Source organism: Vidua chalybeata, chromosome 8 (genome assembly GCF_026979565.1).
Source record: "Vidua chalybeata isolate OUT-0048 chromosome 8, bVidCha1 merged haplotype, whole genome shotgun sequence".
NCBI classification, from domain to species: domain Eukaryota; kingdom Metazoa; phylum Chordata; class Aves; order Passeriformes; family Viduidae; genus Vidua; species Vidua chalybeata.
Window position 1 is genome coordinate 32,257,308 of NC_071537.1, and position 27,290 is coordinate 32,284,597.

Consider the following 27,290-nt stretch of genomic DNA (forward strand, 5'->3'; position numbering starts at 1 on the left):
AAAGCCAAAGTTATTTATTTTTAATGCTGTTCCCCCACCCGAGCTCTGGGTCTGCAGCAGCCATCCAGCCTGGCTTTGGGGTTGTCTGAGCACTCTGTGGGCACCACGAGGAGGCCCAGCATTACCTAAACCTTTTCAGTTTTTGACACTGGAGTGCCTAAATCCCAGTTTCCCAAATCTCTGACCCTGACAGAGCAGCTTCCTGTCCACCCTGACAACATTTTTAAGGATTTGGAATCCCAAAGACACAGTTCAGACTACATCTCCACTGCCAGGGAAGGTCTAGGTTGGATACTGGGAAAAAATTTCTCCATGGAAAAGGTTGTCCAGCCCTGGAATAGGCTGCCCAGGGCAGTGGCAGAGTCACCATCCCTGCCTGGAGGGATTTAAAACATTTGTAGATGTGGCACTCGGGGACATGGGTTAGTGGTGGCCTTGGGAGTGCTGGGGGAATGATTGGACTTGATGAGCTTAGAGGGCTTTTCCAACCTAAACTATTCCCTGATTACATTCCATGAAAGCTTCCAGCAGGTTCTAAGATGAGCTCCAGATGGAAAAATCTGTTGCCAGCTGCAAATAGCACTTGGATACTGGCACAAGAGTCCCAAAATGCTGGTGTGACCCCAGGATACCTGGCCTGGCAGCCTGACAAAAACCAACAAATGTGTGCCTTGCAGTAAAACTGCAGGTTTGGGCAGTATTGCTGGAAACTACCATCAGTTCCAAAATGTGCTCTCACACCACCAGTGTAAATCACTATCAAGCACCTTTTGTAAAAGCAGAGTAAATGATACAGGAGGAAAGGTAATCCTCTGCCAAGGACACAGGCCATGGAGATGAGTTGTTTTCACTGAGAGTTAAAATGAGGAAAACCAACTAAAATTTTTAACACCACTTCTTATTCAAGCCTGTTTTCACAGCCTGTCTAATGGGGGAGGAATAGGCAAAAAAGCTTCTTTACTCACACCTTCCAGTTTGCCACATTAAAAATTCCTCATTCCCATGAAAGCATGATGGGTGTGGCTTGCAGAAACTACGGGGGGCTCACAGCTCTCACTGACCCCTTCACTTCCACAAAAGGTCTTCTCCTCTCCACACAAGCTGAAGACAGAAGGTGGGGACCAATGTCAGCTGCATGCCCAGGCTCACATGCCCAGGCTCAGCCTGGTCCCACGAGGGTGAGGCACACACAGACTCCCCAGCTCTGACACAAGTTCTTTAGCCTGGGTGACTAAAAATTCCCTCCATCTGCAGCAGAGCTGCCTCATTAAGGAGCCTGAACCCAACAAGGAACTATAAATAACAATGTGATTATCATAACAAAACCAACTGCACCATGATAATGATGCTGTGGAAAACCAGTACCTCAAAATACCCACACCAGAGCGAGCAGGATCATCACCTCATCAAGGGCTCCAGGTGGCACCTCCTTGTGTTTACAGGACCTTTTTTCCCTGTTGCCAGCAAACACTGAAGTGCTAACTCAAAACATGGTGAGTAATTCCCACCACCACTTCCTTCTACACCTTGGCCATGGCCACATCAGAGGGTTAAACAAGTATTTGGGGTGCACTGCTAGAACCCTGCCTATCAAGACCTGTTCTTCTCAGATCAGCTGGGCACAAGGAGCAAAGGTGAGAGCATCAACCTTTTTGGTTAAAGAACAACATAATCAGCCATGAAATCATCAGCTGATTACTCCTCCACACTTAGAATCATGGAATGATCTGGCTTGGGAGGGACCTTAAATCCCATCCAGTGCCACCCCTGCTACAGGCAGGGACACCTTCCACCATCCCAGGCTGCTCCAAGCCCCGTCCAACCTGGCCTTGGGCACTGCCAGGGATCCAGGGGCAGCCACAGCTGCTCTGGGCACCCTGTGCCAGGGCCTGCCCACCCTCCCAGGGAACAATTCCTTCCCAATATCCCATCCATCCCTGCCCTCTAGCAGTGGGAAGCCATTTCCAGTGTCCTGTCCCTCCATCCCTTGTCCCCAGTCCCTCTCCAACTCTCCTGAAGCCCCTTTAGGCTCTGGAAGGGGCTCTGAGCTCTCCCTGGAGCCTTCTCCTCCCCAAGTGAACACCCCCAGCTCTCCTAGCCTGGCTCCAGAGCAGAGGGGCTCCAGCCCCTCCAAGACCTCCTCTGGACCTGCTCTAACAGCTCCACATCTTTCCCGTGCTGAGGACAAGGCCCAGCTCTGGGGTCTTGCAAGCAGAAACAGTTAATTCTCACAATTAACACTGATGAGACAAAACCACATCCACTTAAACCAGCAAAAAACCACCTCCCTTATCGGTTTGTTCATCTTGAAACTCCTCCTAAAGTGCTTTGAAACCCAACCAAAGCAAAGAAAACCTAAGCCTTCCAAAATGAAATTGTGCCCTGCTCGTGTTTGTGTTTTTACTCTCTAAGCTTTGCTGCCAGGGCAACAGTCACTATAGAAATCAGTCAAATAATAAGCTATTTCAGCAACTCGTCACCAGGAGCCAGGAAATCCTTTCAGAAGCAGTGCTGTGCTCCACTTGCAACCCTCAGCATCCCTCCCTGACAGCCCAGAAAAATTGAGAGGATTCAACCCTCAGTGAAAAAATGAGGGTCTAAATGAGAGAGGTTGGTAAGCACAGCTGGAAGGTACAAAAATGGTGTTTTGCCCCTTGGAAACCAAACTCTGAGGTTCACACTGATAATGTGTACACACAAATAAGCAGAGAAACCCAGCTGCTGTAAGGATTGAAGATTTAATGCTTTATAACCCAGCCCACCAGTGAATATCCCACCAATTATGAGCAGGAGTCACACAGACACCGAGTGCCCTGGGTAAAAGCTGGGAGCTCTTGTCCTGTGTTTTTAGAGCACAAAACAAACTGTTCACAGCAGCAGGGCCTGACTCACTGCTACAGACACCTCCTCTCCAGGCACTTCATCATGGCCAACAATAATGCTCTGACACCTCAATAACTGGACATCCTGTACTTGACAAGCACCACCACACACCAATTTGCAAGGGAAGGGAGCTGCCTGCCACAAATTACGTGCTGGGTAACCCTAACAAGCTCTCAAGCAGCGTTTCCCTCCCTCCAGGATAGACTTGCCTCCAAACCAGCATCACCCTTTCTGCACCACTAACAAGCAAGAAACTGCTGGCAGTGTAAAACAGGCCAGTAAAGCTGGGTTTGTGCTGGAAATGCAAATATATGCAAACATAAAATAGCTGTAAGTATAACACTGAGGCACAGGTGGGCTCACAAGTTGCACAGAGCTCTAAGATAGGTTTCCAAGGTCAGCCTCAGATGGAAAACAGTGGCCTGTGGACAGGAAGTCAGGGCAAGTGGAGCTACTACTATGAACAGAGAGGCTGGCATGAAAATGCAAAGCAATGCCCACATCCCCTGAACAGCTACTTACACAGCTTCAGAGGGAGAAAAAGCCCTGCCTGAGTACTACATAAATCCCTGAGCAGCATTACTTGCTACCAAGAAGAAAAAGAAATCCTCACCATATATTTTCTATCCTAATTGAATAAAAAAAAAAAAAAAAAACAAAACAGAAATGAAAATCCACTCATGAGTGTAACAGCTCGGAACACAAGCGCAGGGTTGAGCATGGAGGATTTAAAACCCAAAGCACTTGCAGCACATTTGGATAACCAAACAGGTCCCACCTCCACATGGGAACACCACCAGGGAGTATTTCCTTCCATGAGACTCCACCAGAGCTTGGAGCAGCCTGGTCTTAGTGGAAGGTGTCCCTGCCCATGGCAGAAGCTGAAACTGGATGGTCTTTAAGGCCTCTTCCAATCCAAACAATCCCCTGATTCTGTGATTTATAGCCCTACACCTCAGCTTTCTTCCTCTCCCATCTTCCTGGGGCTTGGCAGTAGTTATGAAAACCAGCAAACACTCAGGAGGAGGCCTCACCTGACCAGCAGTCCCACCTCAGGAGCAGCTGCTAAGCAGGGCTTTTCTTTTCCCACGACAGAAATCCTGCTTCAAATGATCTGGGGATGGAAAGGATGGAGCAGGGGGGAACGCAGGGCAGGTTTAAGTTGCAGTTATTTCAGGCTAGGAAGCAGTCTCAAGTCAGGGAGGCAGAGCCAGGCACCAGGCCCAGAGCCCTTCTGCCCATTCCAGGGGTAAGCCAAGCACCCATTCCATTCTGTACTCCATTCCACAATCCTCATGTCTCAATCCTAAAAAAAATCAACATCTGCAATGGAAGTGGGACCAATATTGGCTCATTTTTGAACAGCTGCAATAGGAAATCCTTGCTCTCCACCCTAAATGCAAAAGGGGTCGTGAAAATATTAACAGAACATCACAAATCTTTAAAAATTAGTTTAGACTGGATATTAGGAAAAAAATCTCCCCTGTGAGGGTGGTGAGGCCCTGGCACAGGGTCCCAGAGAAGCTGTGGCTGGCCCTGGATCCCTGGAAGTGCCCAAAGCCAGGCTGCACTGGGAGCACCTGCAGAAGGTTCCTGCCCATAGCACCAGGTGGAACAAGATGAGCTTTAAGATTCTTCCAACCCAAACCATTCTGTGATTTTATGAATCCCCTGCTTAGACACCAGGATCTTCAGTGCTTCAGCAGCTTCCTACAGCAGAACCAACCCACCCAGCACCCCCCAAACCAACCCACGCCCCGCGGGCACCACGTCACGCTCAAACCTTGCCCACGTGGGATCTGGCCAGGAGCGGCCCTGAGAGGCTGTGGGCTCTGTGCTCCAGCAGCAGCAGGCTCTGGCTGCTGTCCCCAGCAGAGCTGAGCACACATCCCTGTGATGCCTCGGGATCTGGGTCAGCCAGAGCTAGGGCAGGGCTGGAAACAGAGCCCCGTGTCCTCGTGCAACCCCGCAGGCAATCCGGCACTGAGAGCGCAGAGCAATGCTCCTGAGACTACCCAAACCTCCCCAGACTGATACACAAACAACAGAACACCTGCAAAGGAAAACAGATTAAAACACTGGAAAGGCAGAAAGAGTGGGTTTTTTTCCCCACAAGGCAGGGCAGAAGGATGGAAGCAGGAAAATAAGGAGAGATTAAACATTTGTGACATGCTCCATATTTTAACTCAATTAGTGCAGGTGTTTTGAGGTTTTTTTACCTCCAGTGATTACCTAAAAGCCATTTATTATTAGAAAGTCAGATTTGTTGGAAACCTCTGGGAATCTAAGTGGCAGCACAAATTTAAAATTTAAAAAATCATGGGAACAGAAAGAGAAGTTGTGCCCAAGGAAACTGAGAGCAGTCTTGTGACTGATGGTAACGTGGGTCAGAAATGCAGACTCCAGCACAATTTACCAAACCAGCCATGCAGATTAGGAAAAGGAAACCTGGCAGAAATCACAGAGAAAACAGATCCTCACTGAAGAATTAAATCAGTTGCTTGACATATTTTTTTAATATTAAGGTTTGTTACTGGCCAGGTATGAGACAGTAGCCAGACCACAACAGTTGTTCCCTCCCAACTGCCTTTGCCAGGGTTGTAACTAAAGCAAAACAAAACTAAATTTACACAGAAGGATTCCCAGCCTAGAATAATATTTCCATATTTCATTAGCAATATAAATATTTTATTTCAAACATCCTACTTTTGAAGTCCCAACACATCAGACCCACATCAAAAAGACTCCAAGCCTCCAGAGTTGAAATGTATATATCTTCATGCACAATGCTGTTCTCTGCACTTCAGCTGTTACTTTTCATAAACCCACCCAAAAAGACACACCATCAACATTATTCATTTTCAATGCCATTCCTCTTGGAAAACCAAACAATCCCTGGTTTGCCTTTATTAATTTAGTTTCATGTAACACCGAGTGTTCCTTGGTCTGAAAGACAAAACACCACACCTATTCAAGAATTCTTCTGGTATAAATAGTCTGAATTTCTGAACACAGTCTCCTCCTCTTTCCAGCAATACCTGCTCAGAGCTGCACCAAAAATCAAGTAAGTCTCTTCAAGACATGTATGTGCAGGAAGGAGAGGAAGGCTCTTATTGCATAGTTGGTCTAGAAAAATCAGAAACACAGGAAAGGGAAGAAAAAGGAAAAAAATCCCAAACTATCTTGACTGCCAACAAATTATGGGTGTACAGCCTGCATGGTGGGGATGTGTCTGACTAGAGCCAGATCTCCTGACATTGCAGATGAACTGTCCTGGCATCTTCCTTTTTGTGGTTATGTTACAAGCAGGAAAAACCCTCTTGGTTTATTTGCCAAATCCCTTTTGCCAAATTTTATTTGCCAAATCCCAGAACCTTTCTTTACTCTCCATCACAGGAAGCCAAATCCCTCTGTTTGCAGTGCAAATCCTCCACTTGGCCTTGGCCTTGATAGCAAACCCAGTGTGGCTGGGGACACAAATCCTCCCCTTCCCAGCCCTGCCATCCAGCACCTCCTTCTTCAACAGCCACGAGGAGGGTGCCAAACAACTCAGAGCATCTCTGGTCCCTGCTCCAAGGGTCTCTGGCTTTTCCTTTTATAGGCAATTCCATCATTGCTGGTCAGTGTTTTGGGCACTGAATGCGACACTTTGATGATTCAACAAGCTCCAAATTTCAGAATTTGGTCTCCAGAAACCCAAGCCATTCCTTGCCCAGGGCTGCAAAGTAGCCTTATCTCTGTGTCAAACTATTCCTACTCATTCCATCCACTGCTCCTATTCAGCTGCTCCCAATCCATGTCAGATGTGACACTGCTCCCATCGATGATCTGTGACACCAGCAAGTCCTGCTCAAATCTTGCTGCTGACAGCAAGTGAGCACTGAACCCAAAGAACAGGAATACACAAACATCTTCCCTGAAACATGAAGCATTCCTTACAATTTTAACTGACAGATGATTGAAGATCACAAAACAACACTGAAAACATGCTTCCTTCCACACTGACAGCAATGGTGACAGTGTGTACCACCAGGTACACATCAAACAACTGCCTAGACCACAAGCAGAGTCTTGAAGTCATTACAGTGTGTTCAAAGGCTGCAAAATATGTTTTACATATTCCCCTCAGCTCAAAAGTTATGATCACTTAGGTTCACAAAGAAGGAGAAATAAAGGAAGATAAAAAACTCAGCCATCTAACTGTTCTGGAAATTATGAATATTTCAATAACCACCTGAAAGCCTCAGAAGTAAATTCCTCCTGCAGACATATCCAATTGCTTCTAAATTCCTTTTCTAGTGGCACAGTTGAGGCACAGGGATATGTCATGCTGTCCTAACACCTTTATGGAGATGTCCATCAGCCACCTGGCTAGGGCCAATCCCAGGGAACATCTTTGGAACTGTGGCTCTCAGCCACCCTTTCTTCTGCAGGCAGTCACTCCACTACCTGGCACACTGAGCAGCAAAGACTGGATGGCTGGGTAACAGATCCACAGGCTGAACTGGTAGGATTTGAACACATCAATTAAATCAGTTCAAAGGTAACCTGTAATTCCAGCCAAGCAAGGGAATCTCAGCCAGAGGCACTGGGTAAGTGTGAGCAGCTTGTGTTCCTGCCATGGAAATCAAGCTGTGTTTAAAAATAGAATCCCAAACTGGTTTGGGGTGGAAGGGACCTTAAAGCCCTTCAACTGCCACCCCTGCCATGGGCAGGGACACCTTCCACTGTCCCAAGCCCCATCCAACCTGGCCTTGGGCACTGCCAGGGATCCAGGGGCAGCCACAGCTGCTCTGGGCACCCTGTGCCAGGGCCTGCCCACCCTCCCAGGGAACAATTCCTTCCCAATATCCCATCCATCCCTGCCCTCTGGCACTGGGAAATTGAACAATACTTCACCTTCCAAACTCCTCGACCTGGGGAACACTGTCATCCACCACTCACCCACAACCCATAAAACTGTTGCAAAGCACCCCAAAACAGAGTGCAAAGCTCAGCCAGCACTTTGTCCACCCTTCACAGCCAAAAATAACCAAAAACACTTCAATCAGAAGCCTCCTGAATGGGTGGGCATGTGATCCCTCTCTTCCTGCCACAGAAGGAATGGAGGGATGTCCAGCTGACAGCACAGCCTCGAGCAAACTTTCCTTATCAGTCTAAACATTTTCTTTTAACTAAAAGAAGGGAAGCCAAAATTTGCACTACAGGCTGGAAGAGGCCCTCCTGCAGATGTGCTTCCTCTTGTTATAAATAACAAATATAGCTATTGGATTTTGCATTTATGTATTAATTTTGTTTTGCAAGTTATAATTGATCACAAAAAATGCTGATATAGTACACATTGTAACTACTGCTTTTGATACAGTATAATCTGTCAGTTTATGTATGCACACTATAGTTTTTATAAATAGTGCTGTAATAGATGCTATCTTAGACCATAGCATAATAGAGACTGTGAAATGTTGAAATGATTGTTTCATGTAACTAACTCAGAAAAAGGTGTAATACAATTAAGTGATTTCCCACATACAGGGACTATCTTACCTGAAAGACAACATAACAGAAACAGAAACCAGAGCACCCCAAAAAAAAGAAGAATGTATTGACCCTCGTTATCAGGAAGTGAAAATACAACAAGATGGAATCACAAGAAAAAAATAAAATATATTGGTTTCATCTACAAGATGGCATGAAGACAAGTCAAAGGTTAAAACTCAAAGGAATGTTTGAATATGTGTAAACTCTTAAGAATATACATGTACCCCTATACTGTAACAGTATATAGAGAACATGGTTTAAGTTAACTATGTGCAAATAGCCAAGCATCCCAGCACTTGGATTTATCTCTTTTGTCCCTTAGTAAACTTTTATAAAAACTTTAAATAGTGAGCTGTGTTTCTCCCAATCTCACGAGACTGTGCATTAGTGCAGCTCCCTGCGAGGCACCCGCCACACGCTGCTCCCAGCAAACACAGCTCATTGCTTAGAGAATCTCAGCTGGTTCAGGCACTCAAAAGCCACATCCACCCTTGGAAAAACAATTAATAAAAGTCATCATTCCATCCTGGGAAGCAGACATGGGAATTAATATTCCATTAATGAAGAGATGCCCGTCGCTTCACAAAGATCACTGCAAAACCAAGCCTGGGTTTCAGAGCTGCTGTTACACAAACAGTTAACATGCAACAAGGGCCAGCCCTGCATCTTACAGCAGCCAGAACTGCAGGAAACCAGTGGCTCTGTCCTTCTTCCAGAAAGAGGAGCCCAAACAAATCAACCTCCGTCCCTTCTGTGGCAAAGTATCACATGACCAACCAGCTCCAGAGGCATCTGGCTTAAGAATCTTTAATTATTTGTTGTTGTTAAGTGTGAACAGATGAGAGGGAGGGAGAGGAGGAAAGATTGCAATCTGCAGTCACGTGCAGGCCTTGCAAGCAGGTGGGTGAAGCTCAGATTAGCAAGGTATTAAGGAGAGCAAGGCAGAGATGCCAATGAGGTGCTGCCTGAAAATATCCCCGCTCTGACCTATCTCCTCTCCCAGATGGATCAGGAGATCCATGGCCACGGAGCCAGGGCTCTCTGACTGCTGGTAGAGGTTGGGAGATTGCAAGAGTATTGGAAAAAGCTGCTGAGGCTGAAGATAAAAGGGGAATGGCCATGTAGATAATGAAGCAGCAGTCTGAATTTTTGAACAGAGAGTCCCCTGTTTCCAGCAATATCTGCTCAGAGTTGCACCAAAAATCAATAAGTCTCTTCAAGACATGTATGTGCAGGAAGGAGAGGAAGGCTCCTATTGCATAGTTGGTCTAGAAGAATCAGAAGGAGATGCAGGAGAGCATGATGCTCCTTCCCCAAGGGGGAATGACAATTCTGCTGCTGTTTCTGATGTGCAGGGGCTCCTCTGAGCAGGAAGGGTGAGGTAAGATGCCCTGGTACTGCAGGAATTCATCTCGGGGTTTAGATTGGATGCTGGGAAGGGATTGTTCCCTGTGAGGGTGGGAAGGCCCAGGGTGCAGCAAGCTGGGATAGTGAAAGGTGTCCCTGCCCACGGCAGGGTTTGGGATGAGAGCATCTTTAAAGTCCCTTCCAAGCAGAACCATGCTGGGATTGTGTGATCTGACAAGGAGCCCTTGGGAGCAGGACACTAGGAAAAGCCCAGGGAGACACCTCATGACGGGCTCTGTGATTCCCCAGCATCATGGCCTGGGAATGCCAGAATATCCAGAATATCTTAGGAGTACAAAACAAAAAAGGGCAACCTTGCCACAGCTGCTGCTTTACCCACCCAGCCCACAACCAGAACTGCTCTGCAGGACTGTCCTCGAGCTGTGCTCTGACATGCAACTTTTAGATAAATCTCCACGACCTTCTAAAGCTGATAAAATATGATATTTCAATAAGAGATTATTAAAAAGGAAAAAAAATCTTCCTGCAAGCCACACAAGAGCTGTTGAAATGACTACTGGTGGGAAAAATACAAGTGGTATTCTGGAAACAAGATCAAGTACTGTGAGTGTTCACACCACTGTGATGTTAAACAGTCACAGAAGTTGGAGTTTGGGGGTTGTTCAGGTCTTTTTGTTTTGTTTGTGTGGTTTTTAGAGATAAGGGTGGGGCTACTAGATATAGCACAGGATATAAATACACATGAGATTCTCTTTTAAAAGTAAATATATTATTCTCTGTCCTCGGGCATTGCAAAAGCTTTTCACTGGGTCTGAAAATAAGCTAAATTCACAAATATTTCATGTGGGTGAGGGGATAAAAGTACAGTGGCAGAAATCCTGATGAAATATGCAGCTCACCCTGTGTGGCACCACAACAACACTGACAACAAGGGTCTAATTCTAGGTTTGCTCTCACATCAGCAGTGAAACAATGCGGGGTCTGGAATTTATCTGATCCTGAAACAAACTTGTGCTGGTCTGGATCAGTCTGAAATGTAAGACATGCCCCATATGGCACCATGTAAATTCAGATTTAATGGGGACATGGTTGAGCTCAGCCCACAAAAGCCAGCAGCTCTTAGACAGCACAAGGAGACCACGTTCCTGTCTGGTTTTGGGATTTCTTGCCCTCCCCAAACACGATCTGCAGGAGACAGGCTGCCAGCAGCAAGGCTGCAGGCTCTCCTTCCTTTCTGGAGGAGCAAGGAGGAAGGATCAATATACAGAAAGCTCTTGAGAAGCAGTGGAATAGCCCCTGGGGAGCAGAGCAGACACAGCGCCAGCCCAAAATTCAGGAAAACCTGGAGCTCCTTAGCCCATTAAAAGCCACTTTTTGCCAAGTAACCAATTTCCTTACACTCTCCAGTAAATAAAACATGAAGGGCAGGCAGAGACATAAAATATGAATGCACACACGTCCGAAAGCAACAGGCCCTGTTATTGTAGATGCTGCATAAATCATTGAGGACAAGGGGACTTGTGTCCCCTAAGGGGGGGCACAGAATTTGGGGTCAGTCAGCAAGCAAGGGAGTTTGATATTAAGAAATGTTGCATCTATGTTCACCTTTGTGATCTGCACTGCCTAAAAATAGCAGAAACCACTTTAGTTCATGTATTATTTAGTCAGGCCAGATGGGTGAAAGGCAGAATCAAGCCTCAAGACAAACATCAGATGATTTTGGTGTGGGCCTCCACCAAACACAGCAACTGGGATGGGATGGCACAGCACAGAATCCCAGAATGGTGTGGAATTGATAAAACCCATCCTGCCATGGCAGGGACACCTCCCACTGTCCCAGGCTGCCCCAAGCCCTGTCCAGCCTGGCCTTGGGCACTGCCAGGGGTCCAGGGGCAGCCCCAGCTGCTCTGGGCACCCTGTGCCAGGGCCTCATTGGGAATTCAGCCAGAATGACCAAAATGGTCCTTTCCGTCTGATTTCCCTGCCTGGGACCACAACAGTACTGTTGAAACTCACTGCTGTATCTGTTTTCCAGAGCTTTGCCACACAAACACAACATCTTTACAATTTCAAGTGTTAGCAGTTACAAGTGTTGCTTTGGCAAATTTCTCTAGGGAGGAGTAATAGCTACTTTATGGAAAACTTGCCCCCCCTCACTGCCATCTCTTGTTTCTTGAGATTTTTTATTTCAGGCAGTTGACTGACAAATAATACTGCTGCTTACAATGCACAATATCTTGCCTTTTTTGTGTTTGTACAACTTGATTGAAAAGGCACAGCAGCTTTCAGACAGCTGGTGGCAGACAACAACCTCTAAGTTCAGTCAGGACAACCTTTTAAGTAGCTGAAAACCACTTTCCACTGTGAAAATGTGGCCCAAAGTATTTTTGGACTACCTTTTTTCAAAGTGGACTTGAAGTGATCTTGCAGGCAGATGGATGAGCTCAGGATGAAGACTCTGCTCAGCTGTGTAACTGAATTATCTGAATTCTGTAAGTGAAATTCTCCGAATTTCAGAATTCTCTGAATTCTGTGTAAGTGAATTTACATGGAGGACATGCAAAGCTTCAAGCCAGTGGTGCTCAGGTCTTTGAGGGACTTCACACTGCTCTTTCCTACCTGACAGGAGTACAAAGCTCAACAGGTCCCCACTGAAGATCCAGAAATTGCCAAGTCTGCCCTAACACTCAGCTTGTGGATGCCTCCTCCTCTGATTATTCAGAGGTTCAACAGAACTGAAAGCAATCTTCATGCCCAAAGTTATTTCTGAACATAAAATCACTTCACAGAATCCCAGAACAGTTTGGGTTGGGAGGGACCTTAAAGCCCATGCAGTTCCATCCTCTACCCCAGGCTGCTCCAACCTGGCCTGGGACACTTCCAGGGATCCAGGGGCAGCCACAGCTGCTCTTTGCAGCTTCTGCTCGCCCTGTTTTCAAAGATACATTTTAGGCAGGACTCCCTCTCTGCATGGCAGAGTATGGAGGCAAACTGCATTGTGCAGGAATCTCACAAAATCAGGGAAATCACAAAGAAAAATCAGGAGCATTCATCTCAAACTGAGACCTAGACAAGAACAAGCAGGGGTGTTTGTGCTCTTTGGTTTTTTTCTTCCTTATTTTTCTTTCCATCTCAGTAGAGTCTGTTCTTCCTTCTCTCCTTTCCTCCATCCTTTGAGGCTTCTCCCAGCCCCACATGCCAGACCCTTTCCAGCCCAGTGGCACAATCCAGATGAAAAATCACCAGGATCAGGAGAAAGTGGAGAGGCTGCTAAAACCAGGAAAATGCCAAACCACCACCAGAAAGAGAGGGCAGAGTATTTTAGATAACTTTGTGGTGTCTCCTCATCCTCCTCCCTACCCAAAAGAAGGAGAATCAGTGTGAAAGGATCCCAAGAACTGTAAATAAATGATGACCCTGTTCATCAATGAGCTCAGGCTGCAGTGAAACGAAAGCCACAGCAGGCTCTGTAATCACTCACAATAAACCCCTCCAACGGGATCACTCCTGCACTGATGGCTCAATTATGCCTGGGCAGAACGTTACACAACATTAAACATTAACAAAACTCCGAGCCCGGGTCACTTTTCTCCCAGATAAATCCAAATCAGTAACCCAGTGCTCTTAGCTTAAGTAACCCAGAATTACCACATCCATTCCTTCCCCACCTTTCCCTTCACATCTGATAAAAGCCAGGCCACCACACAGAGAGAAAAATGTTTGCAAATAGTCCCTGTGCTAAACAGTTATATTGCTATTATTTAGAATACATGTGGTTTGGGAGAGAGGTGCTGATGTAAATTTAGCAGCTCAGAAATTAAACCAGGGGCAAACTGTTCTGGGCCATGAGGCTTCACTCTCAGCTCCCCAGAAGGACTTCTTCCCTCCTCCAAAATCCTGTTCTCAACAAACAGTTGCACCACTTCTGTTGCCAGAAACTCCAAGGAGATCCGTGAAGGCAAACACAGCAGAAAGCTGCTTTCATTTCTCATTTGGCTTTTGCAATATCACTTTTCATAACTCCACCCAAACTAGAGATCCCCTCTCCACCTGAAACATGTCCCCTCTCTCTCTGCAACTGTATTAACACAAAGTAAAGCTTCTCAAGGTTTGCCCAGGACAGATCACAGCATCCCAGGGTGGCTGAGGCTGAGGGAGCTCAGTGGGCACTGGTGGCACCTCCCTGCTCCAGCAGGGCCATCCCAGAGCACAGGGCACAGCATTGTGTGCACACAGCTCTGCCCCAGCCCCAGAGAGGAGAGCCCCCAGGCTCTGTGCACAATGTGCTCAGGGCTGGGCACTGCCCAGGGAAGAAGTTGTGCCTCCTGTGCAGGGGGAATTGCTGGGCTCAGGCCCTGCCCGTGGCTCTGGTGCCATTGCTGGGCCCCGGAGCAGAGCCTGGGCCCTGCTCTGCCCCTCCCTGCACACAGGGACAGCCAGGCCTGAGGGCCCCTCTCAGCTGGGGCTCCTCTCCAGGCTGAGCAGCCCCAGCTCCCTCAGCCTTTCCTGGGCACCCAGATGCTCCAGGCCCTTGCTCAGCTCCAGCAGCTCCTGGCCCTGCTCTGCTGAGGCTCCAGAGCTGGACACAGCACTCCAGAGGTGCCTCCAGGGCCAGGATCCCTCCCTGACCTGCTGCCAATGCTCTCCTGCTGCCCCAGGGTCCCCATTGGCCTCCTTGGCCCCAGGACCCTCTGCTGGCCCTGGGACAGCTCGGTGTCCCCAGGACCCTCTGCTGGCCCAGGGACAGCTCGGTGTCCCCAGGACCCTCTGCTGGCCCAGGGACAGCTCAGTGTCCCCAGGACCCTCTGCTGGCCCAGGGACAGCTCGGTGTCCCCCAGGAGCCTCTGCTGGCCCAGGGACAGCTCGGTGTCCCCCAGGACCCTCTGCTGGCCCAGGGACAGCTCGGTGTCCCCAGGAGCCTCTGCTGGCCCAGGGACAGCTCGGTGTTCCCCAGGACCCTCTGCTGGCCCAGGGACAGCTCGGTGTTCCCCAGGTCCTTCCCCACAGAGCTGCTCCAGCAGCTCCCCCCAGCCTGTGCTGTTGGTGGGGTTGTTCTTTGTTGCTCAGTACAATATCCTCAGTATAATATCAAAATGTACCTCAGTACAATGTCCAAACGCACTGAGAGAGCTGAACAATGCCAGGATTTAGGTGGGGTGTGACTGGTTTAGAACAGACAAACCAATCTCCCCAGAGCAAAGCAGGTGGCTGAGATGAAAAGGGAAAACTTCAAAACACCAAAGGAGTTAGAAATAATATGGAAAAAAAAATCCAGAAAGGTGGGAAGATGAAGTAACTGAAATCAAAGTTACACCAAAACTCACTTGCTGGTGGTCTTCCAACTAAATCCTTCTCATCCTGGATGTTAATACCCAACAGTCCCAAAGCATCAGCTTCTCCAATACAAATAAACTGGGGTCAAATGTGCTCAATTTCATTGTTTTAAAAAATAATCGAGTATTACAGCACCCATATTCTTAGTGGTGAAAAACCTGCTTGACTGCTGAAGTGATCTTTTAAATTTACAAGGAAACAGTGTTATATTTATCACTGAGACCAATGAAGTTTTACTCCTGGTTATGAAAAGCAGCCCAGTAATTCCTGAAAAATCACACTGAAGTGTTATGAAACTTAACTGAGTAAAAATACCTGCTTGTCTTCAACATTCTTTTTCAGAGGATGAAGTGTAACTTCAATTCTTAAATTCACTTTTTTAAAAGGTAGAACAATTCCGGGTAAAGGTAAACTCTAACTTGATACTGAATTCCACCTTGTTTTCACAGCTTCTCAAAATGAATAAATGCTGTTTGTCTTCAAAGTATTTGCCCAGGAAATGTGACAGGTTTTCTGAACTAAGCATTAGATAAACATTCTTTAGCTATGATAAATAACTGCTGTAAGTCCCTTCACCAAATACTTTGCAGGGAATGCTTGGTACAAGATGCATTCTGGGTTTTAGGATCTGCCTAGGATGGATATCCAGGATATCTGAAATGCCCCTGGATATCTCTTTCTCAACACTGTACAGAATGGGTCACTGTTTATCAGTGTGTGGCTGGGAGTGCTACAACAACAGGAGTTGAACCAAGGAGAAGCAGGAGAACTCAAACTGTTCTAAAGGCTGATAAAGAGTTTTAAAAAAGTTAAAGAATGCAAATAAAAATAAACTCAAACCCCCAAAACCAAAGACAAAAAAAAAAAAAGCATCAGGAAACAAACTTTTCACAAAGAAAATAATGGTTTTCCTGACTGAATTTTAGAAATTCAGTTGTTTAAGGAAAGACAACAAAAAATCTATCAAAAGGACCAGCAATAACCAAAAGGAACAGTGATAAACACTAAAGGCTGGTGACAAACACTGTACAGTGAACACTTCCTAAAAGCAGCACTTTGAAAGTCCTGGGTTTCCAAAGCACATGTTATTTCCCCTTGGCTTGTCTGTTGACTCTTCCTCCTGACACTTCACACACTTATTGCAAAATAAAGTCTCTTCTGAGAGTGTCATATTACACATTCACATTCAGTGAAATCACACCCTCAGTATTTTTTGGTTTTGTTGTTTCTTTTTTTTTTTTCCCCAAGTAGAACTCTCCTCATAAAACAGCAGAATAAGAACAATTCAAAGAACAGAGTAAATCTCCTTAAATCTTTGTCCTTAACTTGGGCAGAGTAACCCAGATGAGTTTAAACCCAGCCTTTCCAATGGGAGCCTTCACCTGAATTCCAGTGTCTGCACACCTGGGACTGTGTCACCTGTGCTAGCAGAGCTCAACAAGCTTTTCTCAGAGGCATCCCCCTCCTCCTCTCCTGTGCCTGGGTAATTCCACGGTGGAAAACCTGCTCTTTTTCCTGTTTTTTTTTTTTTTTGCAGGAAAACCTGCTCTTTTCCTGGTTTTCTGCAGGCAAAGAGCACGAGCAAGTCCTTCCCCTTTCGGTGGCAGCAGCGAGTTGTGAGAGCAGCCCTGCTGGATGTTGAAACCATACCTCACATTTCCTAATCTGCCTTTCTATTTTTAACCAGAGTCATTTCCCCACCTCCTCTGCCATGCAGACAGCTGCAGAAAGCAGCTGGAGACAACAGAGTGCTCCATCAGGGCAATTTTCCTGGCAAAAAACCATCATCAGGCCAGAGGACAGTGCACAAGGGACACTGCCGAGGTGTGCTCCTTTCTCCTTGTCCCTCGTGGCCACAACAGCTCTGACTGCACACAGTGTGGCAACCTGGTTACCCAAAGGACCATGGCTCACACCTCAACTGGCTGAGATCTCATCAGCACCTCTTGTCCCTAAAAACTCAAAAGAGGAAGGCTCCAGCAAGGATCCAGAGCATGGATCTGCTCCTGTACTGAGATCCCCCAGGACAGGGAGGAGGGAGCACCTGCCCTCCGCAAGGCAGCATCACCACCTGACACAGCACTTGGGAACATTTGCTGGGGTGTCCCCAGCACAGAGACCTCCTTCCACAAGCTCAAACCTCCTGGGGAAAGGTCTGGAGTCACCTTCTCCTCCAGGTTTGGATATCTCCTCCCGCAGGCACTTGGTGTCAGACACACAGCAACCCCCGAATTCTCTCCTCACACGGGAGAGCAACTTTAAAAAGCTCAGCTTTAAAAAGCTAATGTGCAGCCAGGCTGTAAAGTTAACCAAGCAAAAAGGGCACTTTGCTGAGCAGCAGTCTGGAGCTTTCCCAGGCAGCTGGAAAGCTGGGCACGCAGAGCACAGGCTCTGCAGGGCACTGAGCCGTGCCAAACTTGGGCACACAGCACTTGGGGCATGGGCTAGCACTGAAAGTGAGGTCCGGCTTTCTGAGCTGTGCCCTCCAATTGGACCCATTTTCTGGTCCTGGAGATGCCTGAAAATGCCCTGGTAGGACCAGGCAGACCTTTGGCAGAAGAGAGCCAGGCTGAGAGTCTGGCACTTGAAACAGACCCAGCTTGGCAGGGGGGAAAGGCACAACTCCAACACAGACTCAGGGAGCTTAGAGGAGTTTAGCTGGAAGTTTTGAGTCATGCTCTTGGACATGGGCAGCTAGAACAGCTTAAGCCCTTCTTGAACCCTTTTTCTTTTGTTCGGGCAACGTCTGCAAACATCACGAATGGAGCTATTTCTGCTGTTGTCCATGTGCTACAGATTTTCCATGCTTTAAGTTACTCACACAAAACAGACTCGCTGCCAACACAATCAATCAAAACATAAAGTGACTGCAGACAGGACTGTACAGACTCTAAGTATTAATGCTTCAGAGAAACCCATCACTTACATGCCTACAGAAACAAAAGTCAACTAAAACAGAAGCCTGGTGTGGAATTAAGCACAGCAAGACCCACAGCAAATCTTCTCAGCTCAAATGGATTTGAATCACAGGATGCCAGGAAACGAAGCTGCTGAGCAAAACACTCCATCAGCCATAAACCCACGTGAAATTACATTTCATTAATGAATGACAGTGTTTACAAGTAAGTAAATGCTGTGTTTCCCTCTGCCTTAGCTGGAGCTGCTCTCTTAGGAAAAAGACCGCAGGGTGAGCAGGTCCTCTCCCATCACTAACCCACTGGACTACAGCACTTTGTTAACAGGCACAGAAACCACGGCAGCAGCAAACACTCACGTATGAAATCAAGATCTGCAAATAATTTCATTTCTTACCTTCTGGAAAAGGGGAGTTTCAGGGGCAGGAAACCTCTTTAACATCTTTTACAGGCACCAGGCCTGTGGGTTAATGATTTACCTGACAGTGCTGTTAAGCAGATTAGATAAGAGTGGTTTTGTTATGGTCTGTTTTCCTGCCTTTGCATAACCAAATCAACTGGCAAATGAAGAAGGCAGGGTATTACTTGACAGAGCAGGAAGAAATTAATGCTCCTCTCAGCTTGCTGACACCATCCTGCTATAAAACCACATTTTTTATGGACACACATGCCCATCTTTACACACACAGCCTAAAAACCAATGTCTCGAGTGTGTGTACACTTGTGTGTTCATATACACAAATATATGTACCAAAAACACATACAGATTAGCCACTGCAGGCAGTTTGGTTTAGTTTCTTCCCCAGAAGAAAAAAAAAAAAAAAAAAAAAACCTTGACTCATTGCTCTAAATCTATTATAAAGCTTCCAGATTAAAGCATTGAGTTCCAAAGAGGTTTAGGATGAGCAGAAAAGGCGGCTGTGCCCAAAACGCACAAATAGGATCACAGCCCCTGGAAAGACTCCGCAGCGAATCCAGGGCACAGCTCACGGATAAAGGTCTGTTCCCCCAGTGCCCTGCGAGAGGATTTCTGTGTTCTCCCAGTGACTCACGGGCTGTTCTCCACACCCAGGGCCACCCTGCTGTACAACCACAGCTGTGCTCACGCCGTGGGGCAGCGGTGACACCGTGACACACGCGGACACAGCACAGGCACAGCCGCTCTAGGGCATCACAGAAAGTCTAAAACACCTTCTTGTTCCTTCATACAAACACCGCAAACAACTGCCCTGGGGATATCTGGCAGCAGTCAAGGGGGGGGAGGGGGGCGGTCAGGAGTGGGGAGAGCTGCCCGAGGTGCCAAAAGGGACAGCAGATTGTCCCTGGTTTTCAGTTTGTGCAGGCAACGCCGTTGCCACGCTGTGTAACTCCGGTTATCTCCCACAGGTGTGCTGCAAAGAAACTACAAACCCAGAAACCAGGGGGAGAGTCCGTGCCCCAGCAGGAGATGAAGCTGCCTGATGGAAACACAACCCTGACACAATTTGGGGAACGAGCCACCGGCAGGTCACTGCTGTCCCACATGCTGGAAGCCTGGCTGGTTTCTAGTAAAAAAAGACTCCAAGCTAAACTAAAAACCAAGACTAAAACCAAGCAGCAAACAACAAAGTAACCACAAGTTTAAGCGCCACTTTCAAAAAAGTCACCGAAGGAGAAAGACAACCAACTCCCCAGAGCTGTGCTGTAGACCCGACTGCATCCAAGCCCCTCTGTGGCTCCCCAAACGCAGCCCCCGGCCGTCCAGCAGCAGCCAAACACTCCTCTACGCTCAAACGGGACCATCCGGAGAGGAGAGCTACTCACTCCTGGAAATGAGGCGGCAGAGAGCAGCAGAACACGCGGCTTTTCCTCTTGCAGCTGCAGGCAGACGCGCCGCTCCCGCACCAGGACGGGGACACGGCGGCGGCGCGGCCACTCCCGGAGCGCGCAGCGCGCCCGCGCCTCCTTCGCCAGCCCCGACTTCCTTCGCGTTCAAAGCTGCCTTTCAATTTCCCCCGGGCTGGGCTTCCTCAGTGCTCCTCTGCCAGCTGCTCGCTAGCCCCGCGGGAAGCGCCTGCGGAGGGGAATGGGGAGAGGTGAACGGAGATGCAGAGGGGACGGAGCGACAGCGCTCCCGCCGCTCCTTCCGCGGGCGCGCCACCGCGTCAGCACCGGGAGAGGAGGGGACGGAGCGCCCGCCACAGGAGGAACAGCGGGAGGAGGAGGAGGAGGCCGGGAGTGCCAGCCCAGCCGCGGGTGGTGCAACAGTTCCCGGCAGTGCTGCTCTACCGGCAAACAGCACCTAAACCACGGGGAAATGGATACATCACCGAAGCTCAGTCTGCTGGTTCCTACTGTACGCGTGGAACGCTTTCATTAAGTGTCACTTTTGAAAGCTGAAAACAGCACCTAAACCACGGGGAAGTAGGTACATCACCGAAGTTCAGTCTGCTGATTCCTACTGTACGTGCAGAACGCTTTCATTAAGTGTAACTTTTGAAAGCTGAAAAAGTCACTGCAGGGAGGAAGGATTCCTTTTTTCCAGTATATATGAGTACCAGATGTTAAGTCCTACTCTACAAATAAAAAAAAAAAAAAACAAACCTCCACCGAAAAGAAAAGTCGTGTTCCACCACACTAACACGAAGCAAAACAACCAATTCCCCAAGCTTTCCGTGAATTTTCTGGCTCCATGCCACTGCTGCCACCAGCAGCAGAGTCCCTGGCCAGGCAGCATCACCAGCCCCGAGGGCTGGCATCCAGCCTCTATCCCAAAGGCCACAGCAAGGACTGGAAGCACACAGGACCTCCTGCCCACAGATCCAGCGGGAAAGGCTGGTGAAAGCATCCCAGGTGAGAGGGAGCAGAGGATGTCTGCTGGCCACTGCCTTGGGACAGCGGGGAGCTGCTGTAATTCGGTACAAAACCACAACACAAAGCAGGCTGAGTCATGTTGGGAAGACTGATGGGATGAGCAGCACTGGCAGTGTTTTCCAGCACAGCATGGACTCTCCCGAGTCTGCTGGCTGCTGGATCCAACAGAGACACTGTCCAGGAGTGAAGTCAGAGGCATAGTAAGCAGCCTGCTTCCACTCCACAGATGAAATAATGTGGAAAGTGAAAAACAGGCACCGGCAGTAACAAATAGCAGCATCAAATTTTCTGAGCTCCATCCCCAGAGAAGGAGCCTGTTGCCAGGAATACCGAGGAATCTGCAGAGCCACATCGAAGAAGCACAGGGTGGAAAAAGAACTTTCAGAAGCTGCACGAAGAAATCCTTCCACACTCATCATATCATACAGAAAACAAGTATTTTAAAGGAGTTTTTTAATAGATCCATGCCCCTGAATACAGCCCAGAAGCGCTTGTTCCTAACACATGGAGACAGCCAAGTATCCAGTGGAACAATGTGCTCACCATCAGCTCCTCCACAAAGTTTACACACCTAAAAATGGCCCATGGTCAAGTCCAACTCAGCCAATTTTATTTAAAATCTGAGGAGACATGGAATGAGGCACCAGTGAGCTCTGTATTTTTTCCCAGCAGTCTTTTAGTAACTGAGCTCTCTGTAACAGTCAACAGATGTCATCTGCCCAACCTGGCCCCCCTTTCCAGGAAGGATTCTGGGGTGAGAACAGTAATTGCTCATCACCTGAAGATTCCCTAGACGTAATTCGGTCGGTAGCAATCCTGTAAATCCCTCCCACTGAGAATATATATTAGGAATCTACAGCTTAATTAGAAGATGCCACAAGCCAAGGACTCCTTGTTATGCTGACAACACTCGTGTCTACTTTGGGCCCTCACACACTTCTCAGGACAGCAGAAGTCACCTGGTGAGGCCAGAGGCCAACTCAGTAACTCCCTCCAGACAATAAATGCATTCATATTTGACAGAAATGCTCTTGTGTTCTCCAGCAGATCTTATCTTAGCAATATTTTTTCCCCCATGATCCAGGCCTGTGTGAGTTCAGTGACCTCAAGGCACGTAACAAAGCCAGCCCTGTGTTCCCACGAGTCAGGTGGGGCCAGAAGGGAGAAGAGAAGACAGTTGGACAAGTATTACAGGTAATTAAAAGTGTGCTGTGAGAACACCTTTTCAACCATACTGCATTTAAATACTGCATGTGTCCAGACAGATACAACATAACACCCTGTAAAGCCCTAAAAAAATAAAAAGAAACACAGTGAACTCTTCCACTGGATCTGCAAAGAAGGGTTTTTTTTTTTTTTTTTCTCCTACACAGTCCAGCCAGGACATATTTAGCCTAAGGGCTGAAAGAGAGGACAGCCTGAGCTGATGACATAATTTTCTTTCTATAGGACTTAGTATCTGGGACTGCTGCCCTCAGTTCAGTGGCTGTTGCTGTTTCACCTCTACCTTCCCCCATCCTGCTTCAACAGGAGAGTGACAGTCGCCTGAAAAACGCCAGAAGAATAGAGATGGCCACAGAGATGTTGCTTCTTTCCCACCAGAACATGAGCAATGTGACAAAAAACAGATTTGAGATTTACTGCTGGCACTGAGGAGAAAGGGCTGCTACCAAGCTCCAGTGCTGATGTGTCTTGATCATTCAAGCACCACATGCATTTGGAATGTCCTTCCAAAGGCCTGGAGAAAGGCCTTCCTTGCCTTGACAGCTTAAATCTGCCTAAACATCAAAAACAGTGAGATTATGTTGAGCCCCCTTTTCCCCTACCCATCAGAAAAGAATTGTGTATTAGCAGATGAAATCCAGCACTGAGGGTGGCAATGAAAATCTTGGGCAAGCAAGAAAAAACTGCTCAGAACCCCAGGGTCACTGAGGCTGGAAAATCCCTCCCAGCCCATGGAGTGCCAGCTGTGCCCAGTGCCCACCTTGTCCCCAGCCCAGAGCACTGAGTGCCAACTCCAGCCCTTCCTGGGACACCTCCAGGGATGGGCACTCCAAAGCTCCCTGGGCAGCCCCTGCCAAGGCCTGAGCACCCTTTCCATGCAGAAATTCCTGCTGCTGTCCAAGCTGAGCCTCCCCTGGCACAGCTTGAGGCCGTTTCCCCTTGGCCTGTCCCTGTTCCCTGGCAGCAGAGCCCGACCCCCCCTGGCTGTCCCCTCCTGTCAGGAGTTGTGCAGAGCCACAAGGTCCCCCCTGAGCCTCCTTTTCTCCAGGCTGAGCCCCTTCCCAGCTCCCTCAGCCGCTCCTGGGGCTCCAGCCCCTTCCCCAGCTCCGTTCCCTGCCCTGGCCACGCTCCAGCCCCTCCATGTCCTTCCTGGACTGGGGACCCAGAACTGGACACGGCCCTGGGAGGTTCCTCAGCAGGGCCAGCCCAGCTGATGTGTTCAAAGGGCTTCACACCAGCAATGTAAATCTATACATCCACCTCATGTATCCCGAAAAACCTTCAAAGTATTTTTTTTTTTGTCTGTCCGTTCAAGTAACTTGTCCTGGTCAGTGACACATCAGAAAAAATGTGCTACAGGAGCATTATAAAGCTACTCTGACCTTTGTTTGCATTAAAACACTTAGGGAAGTAATGTGAAACTTTGTTATTACATGTGTAATTAAATAATAATTATTATTTCATCTGTGTTACAGCATTAACTGCCATTACAACTTCTTATGTGGAACGCTGTTAATGGACAGTTGCTTTTGAAACTAAAAATATTTACGTTAATGGGGTTCTGAAAGAAACTAAAAAATACGAAACAGCTTAATTTAAAATCTCTGAAGTACTATCAGAACAACTTCCAGAAGCACGAGGTGAAGTGCTTAGGTGTGTTTGCTGGCACAAAGGGAGATTCCAGAGCCTGATGTGCTCATCAGTTCCAGCAATTAAGTTTCCCGGGAGGAATGCTGTGTCATGTAACCTGTGACTCACAGAGCAACGTCCGCAGGAAACCACTCTTCTCCCTCTCTCCCTATAAAAAGCTCAGCCTTGCCTGCAAGTTGAACTGAGTTCCCTGAGCAGAATTCCTCCCATTTCAGCATCATGTGCTCCAGCAAGAGTGAAGGTGTATTTTAAACGCTGGCAGCAAACCAGAATCCTCTGGAAAATCAGCTGGAAGCTCCTCCTGTTCCTGGTTCAGCAGGGAGTTAAGAAACACCTCGTGCCTCTGTGTTTGGACACGTGGGTGTCCTTTGCTGTCGCAGCAGTTTTGCAAGCTGGGATGCTCTGCCTGGCTGAGCTGATGCCGGGCACCCCCAGTCCACTCCCATTCCCTACAAACCCCCAGCCACGGGGCTGCACCCGCTGGGACGGCTCTGAGGGATCACACACGTTCCTTGAGCACACATGGGACTCCAAAAGGGATGGCAGGAGCAGCAGTGGGATCCCAAACCCCTGAAGGTCCACCAGGATACAGGACTCACAGTGAAGCGTCTTCACTCTGTCCCACTCATCATCCAAGCAGCTCCTGGAGTTCTCATCTAATCTAAATAGATAAAATCCTCACTCTGCTCATCATGTGTGTGTCCCAGGTGCCCAGCCTTCTATTCTTTTTGATTCAAGGTCATGGTTGACCTTTAGATGCGTGGAGAAACACATGGACCGTCCCCAGGGGTGGCTCTGCAGAGCTGAACACCCAGCACCTCTCCAGGGAAAACACTCTGGAATGGCAATTCCATCCAGGGCATGTGCAATCACATGCCCAGATCAAAGCAAGAATTTAATACCACTGAGGTCCCTTTTGAGCCTGGAAGAGTGAAGCTTTCCATAAGAGAAAAATAGAAATGAGACACTCTTTTCAAACCCCTCCACTCAACAATAAGAACATTTTTCACAGAGCAGGGTATCATTCCCACATGACTGCATCCCACATCCAACTACAGCACTTCCAGCTTGGGAAGTGCCACTCCTAACTCCGTGATCCACTTATTCTGCCCTCCCAGAAGTCTCATCACCCCGGTGTGTTAAAAATCTCCAGTTAAAAAAGTCACCGCCTCAAAATTCCGATTTGTTTCTGTCTCTTCCAAACCCAAAATTTCAACCCAAAGGCCTCTGCTACAGATAGTTTCCTCACCAAATAGTGTAATGGGACAAAGATTGGTGTCCTACTCTTTAGATTTTTCCATCTAAAGAGTTTGCTGTTTGCCCCACACCTTGGGACAAGTTGCTGCTTTGTATACAAGCAGTTTGGAACTATCAGATGTTCTGCGTTCTTTAAGGCCTTAGACACATCAAGCAAAATAAACATTTCAAAACAACAAATCCCAACTAACTAAAACTAAACCCAGCCACAACCCCAAAAACAAAGCAAGAGTTAATACAGGATGATATTTGGTGCTAAAGTTCAACAGCAGGGCTCGTGGGTGTGGAGGGGGTTTTTTCCTGTTAAAAATAAATCAGCTCTGTCTCCACATCCTGAGCGTTTGCTTGCACACCACAGTGAGCAGGAAGCAGTGAGAAATCCACTCCCTGGGGCTCTTCAGCGAGATGTTTGTTTGTTATCCCAAACACCCGACCTACACCTGCTGCTCCTGCCAGGAGCATCTCCCTCCCAGCCAGGCAGCAGACCCAGAACCACAGACACTCCACTCCAAGAGTCTGAAGATAAAACATCCATTACCAGTTCATCCCAGCCTCCAGTTCCCTTTTCCCTACAGAGCTGGCAGTCAATATCCAAAGGTTAAACGGCCCTGACACCCCCGCCTATCCAATACCTTTGTCATTAATAAGCACGATGTGGATTAATATTCAAATATACACTTCCTCTGCCCCAAGGGCAAAGGGAACATCTCATCAGGAGCGACAAGGAGCTGTTTGTGAGGGCTGCACGGTGTTGTATTCCCAGTATCCTGTGTCAGGGCTCTACACGTGGGTGAGCTGTGCAATTCCATCATTCCAGCTCTCATCCTCCTTCTTGTGACTTCCCTGGCCACAGGTTCACCTGGGTTCTAAGGATGACCTTAATTAAGAGCTGGAAAGAACAGATTATGCTCAAAGAACAGATTATGCTCAGGAAGCCAGAGCCATTAATCTCAAAGGCTTAAAAAGTTTACAGGGGAAGTGTGTTTATATGTCCCTTTACCTCATCCTACAAAAAAGGGAATAGGCAGCAATGCCACCACAAGCAAAGGCTGCTTTTGGTGACACTCGGATAAAACCTAACTGTACTTTTATCTCCACCAATGAGCAAAATGCAATAAAAATTAGGCCTGCCAAACCTTATTTTTATAACCTTGACCTGTAGTCCAATTTATTCTTAAAAGATGCTCAAGCATAAGCTCTGCATAAGCATGAAAAATAACAGCCTGGTCCTTCTACCAGGACCATAAAAATTCTGCTTTCTGGCACATATGTCCTAAAAAAATCCACGTTCAATGAAGTCCCAACCCGTATTTCTTGCAGGGACACTTTTCTACAAGCACCTGAATTATGTCTCTCACTACAATTCCAAACAGGAACTTGAACAGGGACCTGAAGGAACTTCATCCTGCTCCCACCAAAGCCAAGTCTCAGCAGCTTTGACCACAAAAGGCATAAAATCATGGAATGGTTGGGATTGGAAGGGACTTTACAGCTCATCTCATTCCACCCCCTGCCATGGGCAGGGACACCTTCCACTGTCCCAGGCTGCTCCAAGCCCTGTCCAGCCTGGCCTTGGGCACTGCCAGGGATCCAGGGGCAGCCACAGCTGCTCTGGAAACCTGCTCTGTCTGGGCTTCACCATGTGTTGGAATTTGAAATGTAAGGAACTTTTAGAACTTTGGGTTTGTAAGTTAAAGTTTGGACTTAAATATAGGATTTGATTTGAAATCTTGGGAAAGGATTTTGAATTTAAGTATTAGAAGTGAAAATGTAGATTTAGAGTTTAAAGTAGGAACATGTTAAACTAAATTTTAAAAAAACTAGTGGTTTAGAATTTAAAATATAAAAAAATAAAGGAGTTACAAAAGTAAATAAAGAGATTAAAATATAGTACTGTAAGTTTGTGTGTTATAACATAATTAACTAAAAAAACTTATACGATAACATAAAGCCATAAGACAAAATATTTTAAAATTAAGTCAAAAACATAAATATCCTTATTAGCAGTGTTTTATTAGTAAATAACTCCTTAAAAGGTCTTGTAACTAAAAGTCTTGTGACTTTCTAAACCATCCTGTAGCAATATGAACCAGACTCACCCTTCCTACCTATAAAAAAATTTAAAAAATAAACCAACATCATCAGAAACAACTCAAAAGTCCCATCTCTAACTCATTCAAAACTCTTTCAAAAATCCCCATAATCACACACTAATTAAACTAAACTTATATTTCCAACACAAACATATTATGCTGCAGCATACACAGA

At 47.3% G+C, this 27,290-nt stretch overlaps 1 protein-coding gene across 16 annotated transcripts in view; it reads right to left on the minus strand.

The window, feature by feature from the left end:
* The window catches only part of SGMS1 (sphingomyelin synthase 1), a 92,002-nt gene that overhangs the window by 15,777 nt on the left and 48,935 nt on the right, over positions 1-27,290 (minus strand). For 3 of the 16 annotated variants that reach the window (XM_053948699.1, XM_053948710.1, XM_053948709.1), the window contains one exon: positions 19,842-20,091. The exons of the other annotated variants lie outside the window; for them this stretch is intronic. The gene's annotated coding sequence lies outside the window, so the exon portion shown is untranslated. The remainder of the gene's footprint in view (positions 1-19,841; positions 20,092-27,290) is intronic. 16 annotated transcript variants of the gene reach the window in all.